Here is a 13,914-nt window from a genome sequence, read left to right on the forward strand (position 1 = left end):
TAAATGCCTCCTATAGAACTTCAAGGAATGTTAGAACCAGGAAACTAGCTGTTTAGTTATCATTAAAAGTATATATAAATATATATAAATATATATATACATAAGAAATCATATCAATGAGGATGAACTGAGTGCCAAATATTCACCATCTGTATAAAGCTACACTTCACTAGAATTAAACTATTTTATGTAATTCTTTCTCATGCTTTTATGGTTCTTTTGATAAATTCTATTTAGTAGCATGCAGGATACCTAAATTGAATGTACAGTATGTTGTTTCATTGCTACAATAATTTATTGCTTCTCAGTAATATCTTCTTTACCAGAATGTTATTTGTTACTTTGAAGACATATTTGAAAATTGTTTTATTATTGAGTTATTCTTTTTTTCATGGTTCTCTACTCACCTCCAGCTGATTGTAAGAAAATGTGCTTCACTATTTTGCCCCATGGCTCTTTTATGAAACTTCCTCTTTCAATTGGTTTATGTATTGTTTATGTTCATCTCCTGTAAATAATTCTGCAATTAAATTTTTTGAGAAAAGATAGAGTACACTCTTTATTACATTTAAAATTTTGCACTAATTAAAAATCTGACACTTCCAGGTAGGAAATTTGCAGACAACACTATTACTTTAGATTTGTAGCCTTTGGAGTGTTAGGAAATAAATCATTAAATTAATTGTGATAGGATTTTACATTAAATCAAAGGAAGACACATATAAAATCTGAAGGAAAATAGCAAATAATGGAATAAGCTATGCCATTTCATCAATGTGTTTTGATTTATAGTCATTAACACTATAGGTATAAAATGGCATCCACTGATTTTAAGTGAGAACATTGTGTATCATTCAAAGAAAAAATACTAGTCTCTTTTGCTTGTAAAAAAACCAAAACTGAATTACTTGTAAGCAGTCATTAGTGGGCAGAAGTAACTGAATGGATTTGTTTTGACAAAATGAATCCTGAAACATCTCTGTGTGTTTTTACTGTTTGCAGCAGGATAACCAAAAAGAATTTCTAGCCTTCTTTGTGATTTTCAGCTCTTTCAGGGCAGAAAAATCTCCTTCTGGGAATGGCTTTAGCAACTCAGCAGAAAATTTGATCAATACTTTGCCACATTTCTTGATTAGACAAAAAACATGGTAGGTATGAAACAGATAAGTCTAAAATAAGGAGGTATCAGAAACAACATGAAAAATCTAAATTTATTTGGCATAGAAAATACCTAGTTGCTTGAAGCATTAGATTTTTATTTCTTGTGTATTATATATAATATTGTAATGCTTAGGAGCTCAAGCTACAGAGCACTTGTACATTTTAACATTGTACATTTACAAACTGAAGATTTTCCCATACCACAAAGAGTTTACAGCCCAACCATAAGATAAGAAATAACAGATAGGCAGACATGGGAGAGAAACTGATGGGGCAAAGTGAGATGCTATTAATTAAAATAAAGAGCAGTATCCCAGCATCCCATCAGTTGTCATTTGTTTTGCAACTATCAGAAAAAGAGGGGATAATGAAGTGGAAGATACCCGCAGGGATGTCTTCCCAAGAAGGGATTGAGTTCAAGAAAGACGTTGGTTTGAAAATTTAACACAGAGATGATGAATTTTGGCATCCTGAGCCACCTGGAGGTGCAAGATGACATCTCCTGATTTAATGATTGGTGTTAGGTACACCATGGACAGGTGGTGTTCAGAGAGGCTGTGAAATGTCTTAACAGTAAGACCAATAAAATTCAACATTTGGTACTCTGATGGCTCATTGATTCTATGAAGGAATTTTCATTTTTAGTATCTCTTGTGGAAGGCTCAAAATTTTCCAGCTATATGTCAACAGTTTTAATGAGAATAAAAGGAGGGAGAGGTCATTTAAACAGCTTAGTGGTTGTTTTTGCCCGTGTCCTAACACTGGATGTTATAACATGGACCATTACTTACAGCAGTTCTGTAGTATTATTATATCAGAATTAAGGCTTTGATCACTTCTAGCCAAAATTCCCGTAACCTCTCAGCTTCTCTTACCCTTCATGAGTTCCTTAAAATAGGCTGATCCTTCCTGCAATCTGGAAGGGATCTCAGGACTAACAAGCAAGCTGTTTCTTGTACAACAGCTTCACAGATGGTTGAATGTCAGCCTCAGTATTATAGGCATACCCATATAAATGAGGACAGGCATCGCTGATGAACTAGGAAGGTCAAGTAAAGCTGGGGCATAGATGTGACATATTTTATTTCAATTGCTGAACCAAATAATCAGGTGCAGAGTACACGCTCTGGAATTAATATATTTATTCCAGATGAACTGCACTGACATTGACAGTGGGTTTGTGGAAGGCTGCTATTGTTTTAACTGTAGCAGCACAGCTGAAGTGTGAAAATTTTGAAATGTACAAAAGTACCTTACATAACCTATTGCAGCCCTAACATAATATCTGCACAAATTTTGCTGTGACTTTTTAAACAAGCAATTTATAAGTAGCTAGAGGATAACACAGTGATAAAAACTAGGCAACGCTCTTTTGCCAACATCCTATCACGTCAGCCAATTTAATCTTCCTCTTTAACAAGAAGAATGGCCTAAGGAATTAGGTAAAAAGAGTAGGCTGTGATAGATCTTCATTTCATTGAGGCTTTTGATTCCAGTGTACCATTTTCATATAAAACTAGGAAAATACTCTCTAAATGAATTTTTTCTAAAATTAAAACTGATGCATCTAAAAATATAATTTTAAATATGCATATATGATTGACCTTTTGTGAAACCTGAAAAGCCTTTTGAAGTGTGAGAAGGAGAAAAATCTAACCTGCTCTCAGTACTATTCAGCAATTTCATTGACAATTTTGATGATTTGCTAAACAAATCATCATTGACAGGGGAGTATTATATTCATTGTCCTGGGAATAGTTACAGGTTCTGTGGAGGATATGATCAAAATTCACAGTGATCCCAAGAAAACAGGCATGCTTTCTAAATTCAGTATGATGTAATTCATTGAAGAAGAAACAAAAAATACTATATTGAATGCTGTACTAAATGTTGTACTCAGATGTGACAAAATATTCTTTTTTGAAAAAGCAGAGCAAAGAAAATGTGATCACAAATTAGAATCAGCCTGATGCCAAATCAACACACGCTAAATCACATGCTTTTAAGAAAAGATGAAATCTAGTAGTGAATGTATTAACATATCATTAAATTAGCGTGGCATAACAAATTATCATGCTGTGTAATCATCCATGTATACACAACCTTAAATTGTGGCATACACACGTTATTGGACTTGACATTGCAAGCCAAGCTAAAAAAAAAATTACCCATAGAAGGACGAAGTCTTCAGATAGATAAAAATCAAACTTGTGTATCTGAGACATGGTTCATACTCCCCCATCCAGGCTGCTCAGTAGAAATCTCCATGGGCGCTGTATTTTGCTCTATGTCAAGTGTCTAAGGACTTCTAACAGACTTGGGTGGAGATGGTGTTTGTTTCTGTCCTAAGTACCAGAAGGTCTGGGATACAGGACAGGAGCTTTTTGTGTGCTTGTCTGCCCGTGTTTAGGAACCAGACTGTCGTATTTGGGCAATGGTGTGATACAGACTCTCTGAATCTTGATATCTTCAACTTAGCCATTTCCACCCATATTCTGTCTGAGATGGCAGAAATTGCCCTCTGAATCTCAAGCAAACACTCAAACACAAAATGTTAATGAGAGAGACAGGCAGAAACATTTCATAATGCCTTAAAGTGACACAGATTGGCTGAGTACTCAGTGATGACACTGAGAGAATGACAAGTCAGATGCTGGGGGTGTTAGGGGCATTTCCTGTATACTACAGAGGTTCTTGTTCCACTTTGTTCAATACTGTTGAGTTTTGGTTAGAGTATTAAATCCTGTTTTGGAGGAATTGAGAAGCATTGAAGAAAATTTGAAAAAAGGTAACAGGGATTACGAAATATTTAGAAAGTATTACATAAGTGAACAGAGTTCAGAAGAGGAATCAAAAAAAGTGATTTGTTTCAATCAAATGAGTTGTTATGAGCTGTTAATGAAATTGCTTCCCCATGCCCTGGCAGGAGGGAATCATTACCACCATTAACAGAAAGGCCTAGGCTTTGTTTCTTTGGGTAAGGGTAGTGAATCCCTGTTTAACTATTTAACTCAAGGAAAAGGTAACAAACATATCTTGTGTAGCTTTGCAGCTGTGATCCACATGTCAGGACTCCCTTAAGTTCTGGAACCACCATCCAGCATCCTGGCTGAGCATATGCTCTGAAAGGGATGTGCTTAGACCACTGCTACCCTCATCTCACTTGACAGATGATCCTATTTATAAGCAACTGATCATTTGCAAGTGTGGAAGAGGCATTTGTCTAGCAAAGCTGCCAGTGCTGCACCCCAGCTCTTCCCAGAAGGAGAAGCTGACCAGGAAGGTGGATACAAGAGGCTAGTGCCTCTGCTGGCCTCAGTCCTTGGGGAGGTGAGTACTCAGGGTCTCCACTTCTTCTCCTGTGTATTATGGGGTTATCAGCTCACAAAGAAACAAAGATGGGCTCTTCATGAATAAAACACCTTAGTACTAAAAAAGGGGAATTGCAGAAAATTGGTGATAGCAGCTGAGTCAGCAATGCTCTTTTCTCAGTATGAGTTTCATATCCCTTTTTATTAGTTGCAGGCACTAGGCTGCTTGAGGTGTTGCAGTTAAGGAAAAAATCTTGAGAAAATTTCTTCTCTACATAAAGAGTAACATCACCTCAGCCTTTACACCTGAACAGAAGCCCAGATCCTGACCAGGAGCAGACATTATTAACCTGCTTAGCCAGAATCTCTTCAAAAGTTTTTGTGGGTTTTGTGTGGTTTGTGTATCCTTTGTGACCCACACTAACTCACCTGCAACGTGAGAACTATCCAAAACACTGAGGAGTTTGCTTGTCAGGACTCTGCACCTGTCATGGCCATCCTTGGCTTCCTCCTCACAACTGAACACCATCACACTCACTGCAGAGCTTGGCACTAAAATATTTGAGGAGGACAGTGCTTAGGTCAATGGAATGGAAAATAATGACAAATCAATTTAAATGCAGATCCTGGAGGAGTACATTATAATAGGCTGCTTCAGACAAATCCTAAAAGGAAATTAGCTTTGGTAAAAATCAAGGATTCAGAGTATTAAAAAGTGACATAATCCCAATCATAAGAGAGGTGATAAATCAGTTTTTCCAGATAGGAAATATATCATGGCTGAACAGTAAGGGAAGCAGATGAATGTTATGCTTTGGGGTTTGAATATGTCAAAGTGAATTTTGTAAAATGTTTATAAATTTATGAATCATTGGCAACATCTTAAAAAGATCTGGTATTTAGAATTTTATGAATTTTATGAATATTTATATATTTGTATGAGCTTATGTGGCTTTATATGTGTGTATATATATATATACATATGTATATGTAAATACATAATATGTATGTATATATTTATCCATACATAAATAAAAGAGGAGCAAATGTAAATTTTACATATATTTAATTTTTTTAATGGCCAGAAATCATATTCTGTTTGGTATGTGCATGTCTGTATCTCATGATAAAACCACTTGCTTGTCTAAACCACAGAAGTAGGAAGCTGAAAAGGAAGGCTGAGGAAAGGGAAAACCTACAGAGCAAAACCAATGTCAATGCTATATTCTTTATTCTTTGCTTATTGGAAATACATGATTGCTTTAGTTGATTTGGAATAGGACTTTACCATAATTCTGCTTCACAGTGAAAGAGCATTTTTGTGCTAATTTACACTACATATCAGTTTCTACAGCCAGATCTCAAATCAAATATATACATCCATATTGTGCCAGAAAGCAAACAGATTCTGCATGGGATGAGCTAACTCATTGAGACACTTTTCAGCCTCAGTTAGGAGGGGGTTTTACTGTTTTGAGACAAACTGGTGTATACCAAATTCAAGATCTTTTAATCTTCCACTCAGATTCACTCCATTCTCCCAAATCTTTCCAAAATACATATTACTGTCATCTTATTTAATGAGACAAGGAATAAAAAAAAAATTTACAAGAGCACTCTCATTTGAAATAACAAGAAGCTGTAACCCTCCATCAGATTTTACATCTTTAATTAGTAACTGAAGAAGGAAAAAAGCCTAATACCTGGAGACAAATGTGAATTTCTATCCATTTAGTTAGAAGGGTAACTTAAGACCACATGTAAACCAACTGTGAAAGCACATGTGGAGGGGAGATTCCCTCTGTGTGTCATTTCCCAGTTTGCTTGTCTCCAAATATCAAAGTAAGGTAAGTGTAATAAAAAGGTTATTGTAAGTCAGGGCCTACAAAATTTTCCCTGAAATTTATTGTGTCCAAGGAAAACAAGATGATACAAGGAAAGGAGGGGTTTTGTGCAGATGAGGACCTGAGGAGCAGACTGCAGCATTTCATGGCCATGTGAAATTCTTGTAGGAAGCCTCTGGGGCACATTTACCATCTGTGATGTGTTTTATTTGATGGCATTTACCTTGTGAGACATAACAGATTGTGACCCTTCTTTGGCTTCTTTCTGGGATCAGCTTTTCTTTTCTGGAAAACAGAATAGCTGGTCCATGAGCTGCTAAGTATTTATCTTTATTGTCACAAATTAAATATCTGTAAATATCTTCTGTGATGATCTGTTGTGTTATCTAGTGTCAGATGCTATACTAGGACAACTGACTTTTTTGGACAAAGATTAATGGCTTCAGTTGAAGCTAATATTGTATTTTTACCGGTGAAGAAAAAGGTTAGGTGAGTTCAGGAGCAAGATAAGTGATAATCCTCAGTAAATTCATGAAAGGGGATAGTTTCCAAGGTAAAATATATGAGGGAAATTGCTCCTGAGGAAGTGGGTGAGGGATGTCAGAGATGCATAGAAATGAACAAGAGATGCTTTTCAATCACAAGTTCATTTTCAGTAGCTAAAAAATGAAATATGTTTATGACCAAAATAGTATATAACTTGCTGTAATTCTCATTCCATTAACTTACATTACCCAAGGGAGATCTGGATTTCAGAAATCATATGAGGAGCTGACGGCCCTTTCAACCCCCACCACATCACTATGCTCTCTCTGCTGATGTGTCCCCCTTTCTAGATAGCTCAAAAGTTGTAATATTATTTGCTTTTGCTCTGAAAGAACACACTTTCCAGGGTCCTGGCAGCTCCCTCCTTGTACAGTGCTGGTTAAAGGCAAAGTCCCTTTGACCCTTCTTGCTTCATTTTACCTTATTCTGGGAGGAACCTCACTGTTTCTTACATTTAACTAAATAAACCAGTATAACCTCTATAACAAAAATGGTATAAATGTAGTTATCCCTCTCTTCTTTGTCAAGAAGGAAACAGAAAAATTGGATCAGAGAATGCTTTCAAATACTGTCTGGAGGGACAGTCTGGGGAGGCACCAAATTATTCAGTTCCTCTTGGCCGTGTCAAACAGGACAGAAGACGCTTTTTGCAGTTCCATTTTGCTAGTCTGAAAAGTGTGAGAAATGAGAGGCATCCATCACATCTCCTTCCCAGCCTGTGCTCCGGGATGTCTTTCCAAAGGCAGGCAGCGTGCAGCAGAATTGCCGCACCCTCTCATTGTGTCCTGCGGTGCAGCTGGGCTGGGGGCTGCTGGCACAGGCACAGCACAGCTGCCATGTCAACAGGCTCAGCCAGCACTTCTGAGCACAGCTCTCCGAGTTTCAGAAGTTTATACTGCCACCCATTGTTGTATGTGAGCACATTTTCCCCGAAAGCGATAGCAAGCTCCTGAGCAGATTTAATTCGCAATAACACATTTCTCTTTCTGGAATCACAGCTCTCCATCACAGCAAACAGATATATTTGGGAATAATGGTTTCTGAAGTGTATTTGCGTAGGTTAGAGTGGAAATGATCTCTCAAAGGCAAAGTGTGATCAGACTGTGGAGTCATTGCATCTATTTTCAGTGCCTGCTTCTTCTCAGCCAAGAATTACTTTGGCCCCAGCTTTGTCCCTCTGCCACAGGTGTTTTGTTACAGATGTTGTCAGCATGTTGCAGTGATGAAGGAGGAAAAAATTCAGGTCTTCCTAACCTTTGAGGCCGAGTATCCATTGCCTGACAAGACACATTGCACCACATGACTGGGAACAACTGCACCTGCAGGGCAGGTGCAATGGGAACTATGGCTCTGATAAAATGAGATAAGAAGGAAACTACATTTGGGACAGTGCTGGTACAACTGGGTCATCAATGTATGCTGCTGAAATAATGGAATCTGTAGATTTTTCTGTAGACAGAGCTTACAAAAAATTAAAAAGCATTAAACCAATATATTAGCTGTCAGTGGAAGCAGCAAATTCAAGAACTTTTTAAATGGCAATGATTCACTCTTTTTCCAAGAGTTTGGGGGATTTCATGTTATCATACTGTTCTACAAATGTTTCCTTACACCATGCTTGTGCTATTCAAAAAACTTTTATTTTAATTTCATTTCTTCCCTTTGGCTTCATCTGCTATAACTATACACAACCACCTTGCATCTGTGTTCCCAGCACACGCACACATGTGCATAGACAATAAATTCCTTCACACCAGTACTTGTCATTAATGAATTTAAATCACAAATTCTCCATGCTATTGGTCAGCATCTCATTAAACTATCTGGCAGAATATTTGTAGGCATACATTTGTAAGAATACATTTCTATAAGTGGAACTAGGAAGAACATTTTGTTTTTATTGAAAAAAATAAAAGTGATATTCATTTCACTAGTATCATAGCACTGAGGAACTCCATGGTATCTCTAGAGTAAAGCCCAGCTCTGCATGAGTCGTGGAAAAAAAAACAGAAGCTATTTGTGCATGGCAGCTCAAGCTGGATGGATTTTGGGAGCTTCAGATCACAGCAATCATGCAGAGCCCAGTAAGGGGCAAGATAGGGGACCAGGATTTTCCCCTTAATTTTTTCTTCCAGCTTTGAAGAGACTGGGTTGAGAAGATTTTGCTAACTGGAAGCTAGGAAGTATCTCCAGGGATGTTTGTTATTTGCTGTCTAGTGCTCAGGAAGCAAAAAGTTATTGAGGAAGAAATCCAGCTCATACTGAGAGAGGGCAGCAAGCTTGGAGAGGAGGAACAGGAAAAGAGCCAGGGGAGGAAAGGTATGGTTCAGGAAAGAGGAAGAAATGCATGCAAAAAAGGTGCTGCTGGAGGCCAAGACTGGCTGCTGGGATGAAATAGGAACTTACCCTCCCTGGCTCAGACTGAATTCAGGGCTACTCAACAGCAAATGTTCAGCTACCCCCAGACAGTGCCTCTGAAAAAACAACAAATCATTACTGAGCTATATCTCAGCCCTCTTAAGAGACCAATTCACATGGAGATCAGTAAAAAGGATGGAAGGGTCTAGTCCTTTCACATACCAAACTGGATTTTAGTTTGGTAACTAGAGGGTTACCAAAGGGTTGGGAGATTTTAAAAGCCTCTTGCAGTGTGCAGGAGTGCAAAAAAACCCAACCTGTCCCTCATCCTATAAAGAGTAGAATGTATACAGTTTATATTAGGCCAAAAGAGCTGTTGGGAAGCAGGATGAGCAAGCTTCCAGTTGGCTCATGGAAGGTTTCTCAGCACCCTCCCTCCATTTTCTCATTGACAGTGCTGCCAAATAATATGCAAGTGTGAGAAACTGCAAGTAAACACAGGGATTTATAGCACACCAAGGAGAAAACTACATAATGAAATTAAACAAGGTTCCCATCTGAACATAAAAGAACTTCAATAATTCTAATTAATGGCCAGGAGACACATTACAAGACACAAGACAAGCAATGAGGCATAAATGAATAAACAAACACATCAAGAATGCTGACTCACAGAATACATTTTGTTCATTTTATTTCTTGTTATTTTCATTCAATTTTTTTAAAAAAATGGAGTTATAGGTAATATTCAGATCTTGTCAATGCTTTAAAAATAAATCATCAAATCAAACTCACTACAAAATATTGCAGATGCAATTTCACTTCAGTAATGCATAATCAGCCATAGTATGCCAGGGAGGATCAGCAGTACATTCATTGAACATAAGACAGGTATACCAGACCTTCTAAAAGTACCTGTTGTTGACTCTGTACTCATGCTTGAGTAATCTTGTCCCTCACTTCAGTGGCCTGTGCTTATCCCTGTGGACTCATGAACAGCACTTGAACTTTAAATCTGCAACTAGAATTTTCTGGGTTTGTCCTCTGATTGCCTATATTGACTATTGAATCAACCAAACAGAATACCTACTTTTATACCTCTAAGCAAAATAATTTAAAGCATGTCTTAAGTGTAAGCTAAGTTAGATGCCACCTAATTTCTTCAATTTCAAAATAACAGTGTAAGACTTGATCTATAATATTGATACACAGTGTTTTAATTCCAAAAATAACTAAACTATTATAGTGCTGTGTGAAAGTAGTAAATAACTCTGTTTCTTCTAAATTAAAAGTGCTGTGAAAGACAGTTCTTGCATGACTGAACATTTGTTCAAGTAGTGATTTTAAAGGGAGTGTCTAAGTGACTGTTCCATCCAGCCCGTATGAGTTGCTGAATTCAGCAATTAAGGGAACTTTAAACAGCAGCAGCAATCTACACCCCAATACTGTCTCTTACCATTGGTAGAAAAAGCTGAGTTAATGAGAGATCATGGGACAGAAATCACTTATGTTCACTGTTGTGAACAAATTGTCACTTACATGCAAGGACTACATGAGGGTTTGTGGCATAAGCATTTGGAATACATTTCTGTATACTGGAGGCGAGGAGGGGCCCTGATATTTTCAGATTGAAAGAGAAAAGTACAATTTGAAAATGAAAATTCATCATTAATATCAGGAGGAACTGTCACAACATGAAAATTGACATGAGAAAATGCCTTCTCCAAGACTGTGATCTCCCTTCTTCCCTGCCCTGGTCCTCTACCAGAGACAATGGCCAAGCAGAAAACTCTTTGAAGGCAACTTTGCACCTGGCTGGGCTCAGTGTGTGCTCAGCAACTTTTCTCTAATAAGAAAAGTAACATCATTTAGGATATTTGGGGATGGAAGAATCTGCTGTTCCTATTCTTGAAACAATAAGTATCTCCTGTGTTTTTCCACCTAGAGAAAAGACACAGGTCAATTCAAAATTTACCTTTATTAACTGCAAATGTATTTTCAAAGCACTAATAAAAGATCATTTACCAGAGTCTGATACTAATTGGTGGGGCACAGCTAGTCAGAGTCAGCTAATGGAGTAGCTGGTACCAGGGTACTAGTCACGCCGTAGTTGACAGCAGAGAGGACAAAGGATATTCCTCTCCATCTGTAGATGCTATCTTCCATAACATTTTGATGGCCATTTCCTTCTAGTAGATTTCTCTTGCACCATGTTGGATTAATGTTGCTCTGCTGCTATTAATATTATTACTGCTTTCTCTGGATAAATGCTGTCTGCACCAGAAAGAATGAAATAAATTGATCAATCTTTTTTTTTAAAAAAAAAAGACATTCTGCAGTGAATTGTCCAATCCCTTCATAATTTCCACCTAAAATAGTCCATTTTTGCAAGTCATCTCAACACCTACAAATCAGAACATTCTGATGGAATGAAAAAAATATGAACAGAAAAAGCAACTTCAAACAGGTTGTTGCTACATTTACATAGCTAAGAAAGGGAGTTCAGATGTAATCATGCTTAAAATCCCCTTATTTGATATTTTGACATATAACTTCTGTGCCATATATAGCCTTTAAAAGACACCTCCAAATTTAGAGTCGTGAAAGTTACATTAAACTTCAGAAAATGTCTAACAGGTGAACACAAAAATAATCTGTTTAGTTTATTTAAAAATCCCCACCCAGCCCACCCTACTCCAGTCTCAAAAATCTAAACTGTCATCTGATTTCAATGTATCAGTATTTTCCAGGGAGAAAGTACTGGGTATTAATAGGCTTTTTAGCCTAGCAAGGAAAAATATAACAGGCAACATATAAGGGGAAGGTAGACTTCTTCAAAATCTTGAGAAGGCCTGCATTTTAAAACTGAGATTAGTCACTGGAACAAGCTGCTAATAAAAGCAGCAAATTCATTTCTTTGGCCTTCAAAAGCACAATAACTGGATTTCTGAAAATAAGTATTAGTCAAACTCAAGAGATGAAGACTGATAAAGGAATGACTGAGTAAATGTTAATGGCTTGTGATGTGCAGAAGGCTGGATTACACGCTCTAGTGATAGCATCTCTCCTTAAATGCTCTGAGTAAATACAGTATTGTACTTGCTTCAAGCATAATGATCAGAATTCAGCAAATCCACCTTTTTCTTCTCCTCAATTTTATATTTCTTTTCAGAAACCAGGAAGACGATTGCCATGCTCTCATCTGTCTGCTTATTTTTTATGCTCCTAAATCTTGAAAGGAAGCAGAATTTACTTTATGACCCCTTCACACTAATAGGTATTATAATATAAATTAAAGCTGGGGCCATTATATTTATTGCTGCTAAGCCCACAGGAATGACAGGCACTCACTAGGCATGCCGTAGCCTCAGGCATGTGGGATAAACGGCAAGATTTTAGGGACTCCTTGGGAGCTTCAGATCTCATTTCAGTTCTATGAGAAAATAAACACTAAAGATGTTTAAGTTACTGCTTTAAAAGCTCATTTATTTAATTAAAACAGTAATTTCAGTTCTGCCGATTTGTGTCATGCCTGTCCCATACCAGACTTTTGGCTGTCATATCTTCTTCTCTATTTCTCTGCAACGGACGTTCCCACTGCATCTTCCATTACTGAATGATTTCCAGCACTGGGTTAAGTTTAAATGGAAAGAAAAATATTTGTTAATAGAAATGTACTTGAAGAGCGTGGAAGTGATGCAAAGAAGCAGTGCCATTGCTACCATTTGCTCTGAGGAGAGGTTCTGAGAACCTGCACGTCCTACAGGTGAGGAGATGTGCCCCTTTCTGGCAAGATCTTTCTAAATATCCGAGTACCTGACACCGCGCTTTCTGAATAAATTCTGATTTCACGACAGCAGCACTGCTGCCTATTTCTTTGGAATTAGCATCCTTCCCAGCATCGGGTTCTTGCTAACCCGGTGGAAGAGAGCATCCCGGCTGTTGCGCGCAGGGCACGGGCAGCAGCGGCCGGTCCCCGGCGGGGCTCAGGGGCTGGCAGGAGACGGGGGAGAGAGACTCGGGCGGCAGCCGGGAACACCGCGGTCTGGAGCTGAGCCTTGGACATCCAGCTGTGAGCCAGCGGGGCCGTGAGAGGTGATGGTGAGCCTCGCGTACCAGCAAGGAATAATGCCCCTGCTTCCCCGTCTGGGGTTGTGATTTTGGAAGCGGTAACCAAGAGCCTGTTGCTTGTTCCTGCTCCGGGGGTGAGCGCTCCATTCCCTGCCGTTGTAACCAGGATTAACCTCAAACAGGGGGTAGGATCATCTCCACACTCCGCCCAGCCGCAGCCTCCCCCAAACGCGCCAGCATCGCTGCGGAAAGCCGGCGGAGGCCTCAGGACCCCCGAGCTTCGGCTTCTGCCCGCCTGGTACCATCGCCGTGACTTGCTGCCGGGTTGGAAAAGGCCATGAGACAGGGAGGAGACTGGGGCAGACGGATCCTGCCCGGTTCCAGCCCGCCTGTGTGCACAGCCAGACGCTCCCCATCAGAGTACGGGTCCGGGTGCCGGTGCCGGTGCCGGTGCCGGTGCCCGCGCCAGGTGGCAGCAGAGCCGCAGCTTCGGGTGGGCAGGGGGCGGCTCGGAGCCAGCGCCGCTCCCCGCCGGAGAGCGGCACGGGAAGGCTGTAGGGCTTGGGAGTCTTTTTAATCGCGTAAAATGTGGGGGGGGGGGGGGGTGTTTATGTTTGTTTGCG

This window comes from Cinclus cinclus, chromosome 3 (assembly GCF_963662255.1).
Source record: "Cinclus cinclus chromosome 3, bCinCin1.1, whole genome shotgun sequence".
NCBI lineage: Eukaryota > Metazoa > Chordata > Aves > Passeriformes > Cinclidae > Cinclus > Cinclus cinclus.